The sequence below is a fragment of the Gekko japonicus genome, unplaced genomic scaffold (genome assembly GCF_001447785.1).
Source record: "Gekko japonicus isolate JY-2015 unplaced genomic scaffold, Gekko_japonicus_V1.1 scaffold6068, whole genome shotgun sequence".
NCBI classification, from domain to species: Eukaryota; Metazoa; Chordata; class Lepidosauria; order Squamata; family Gekkonidae; genus Gekko; species Gekko japonicus.
This window is the reverse complement of record NW_015164824.1, coordinates 29220-30922: the sequence shown is the minus strand read 5'-3', so window position 1 is coordinate 30922 and position 1703 is coordinate 29220. Positions and strand designations below refer to the sequence as shown.

Genomic DNA, 1703 nt, shown 5'->3' with positions numbered 1-1703 from the left:
CCCTTCTCTTTCACACAAGAGGGATTCCCTCTTCCAGTACCATCTTAGAAAAGGCACTCCCCTTCTCTTTCACACAAAAGGGATTCCCTCTTCCAGTACCATCTTAGAAGAGGCACTCCCTTTCTCTTTCACACAAGAGGGATTCCCTCTTCCAGTACCATCTTAGAAGAGGCACTCCCCTTCTCTTTCACGCAAGAGGGAATCCCTCTTCCAGTACCATCTTAGAAGAGGCACTCCCCTTCTCTTTCACGCAAGAGGGAATCCCTCTTCCAGTACCATCTTAGAAAAGGCACTCCCCTTCTCTTTCACACAAGAGGGATTCCCTCTGCCAGTACCATCTTAGAAAAGGCACTCCCCTTCTCTTTCACACAAGAGGGATTCCCTCTTCCAGTACCATCTTAGAAGAGGCACTCCCTTTCTCTTTCACACAAGAGGGAATCCATCTTCCAGTACCATCTTAGAATAGGCACTCCCCTTCTCTTTCACGCAAGAGGGAATCCCTCTTCCAGTACCAACTTAGAAGAGGCACTCCCCTTCTCTTTCACACAAGAGGGAATCCCTCTTCCAGTACCATATTAGAAGAGGCATTCCCCTTCTCTCCCACAACAAGAGCAAATCCTCTTGTGTGTATGCCACAACATTCTGAGCACGCTCAGACAATACCTCCTGGTAATCGCGACTTTTATTATTTGTTTTAAGGAGAGAGAGCTTCTGATTGGTTAAAACTATGCTTGAACAAATCTCAGAAAGGAAAGGAGCGGCTACCAAGAAGGAAGAGGCCTCATCGACTGTTGACCCTTCCTATAGTGAGCAGGAGCAGACTAAAAAATGCAAATGCTAAAATGTAGAATAAATTGTGCAAAACAGGGGTATAGATCAGTTGGCTTGATTTATACAAGTTACATAATGTAGCCTGTAATGGTGCAGCGTTTGGGAAGCCTTGGACCAATACACAATACACCCTGTGACTGAAATGCCCCCAAGCCAGGTAAGTCATTTTATACATAACGGCAGTGTCACCTGTGACATGAATGGGGTACCCGATCCAAGTCAGCTTTCCTGGAACAAAAAAGGGAAGGGAATTGGAAGGTTTCCCTCCTGCTGAGTTCCAGTCTGATTCTAGCGTTAGCTTCCAGACACTTTTGAAAAGAACTTAGGAAGGTATTCAGGAACTTAGATGAAATGAGAGCCGGCACTGTGAGAGTGTTGCAGTAGGATTCAAATCCATAAGAACCTAAGAAGAGCCCTGCTGGATCAGACCAGTGGCCCATCTAGTCCAGCATCCTGCCTCACACAGAGGCCAGCCAGCTCCTCTGGATGGCCAGGAACAGGGCAGAGAGGCCGAGGCCTTCCCTAGAACATCAGAAGAGCCCTGCTGGATCAGACCAATAGTCCATCCAGTCCAGCATCCCGTCTCACACAGTGGCCATATCAGAAGAGCCGTGCTGGCTCAGACCAGCAGTCCATCCAGTCCAGCATCCTGTCTCACACAGTGGCCAACCAGTTCCTCTAGATGGTCAACAACAGGGCAGAGAGGCCGAGGCCTTCCCTAGAACATCAGAAGAGCCCTGCTGGATCAGACCAATAGTCCATTCAGTCCAGCATCCCGTCTCACACAGTGGCCAACCAGTTCCTCTAGATGGCCAACAACAGGGCAGAGAGGCCGAGGCCTTCCCTAGAACATCAGAAGAGCCCTGCTGGAT

General features: G+C 48.8%; 1 protein-coding gene across 1 annotated transcript in view; it reads right to left on the bottom strand.

Annotated features, from left to right (window-relative positions):
- Window positions 1-1703, bottom strand: part of LOC107109183 (protein zer-1 homolog) — a 26588-nt gene that overhangs the window by 2370 nt on the left and 22515 nt on the right. The gene's annotated exons all lie outside the window — the stretch shown is intronic.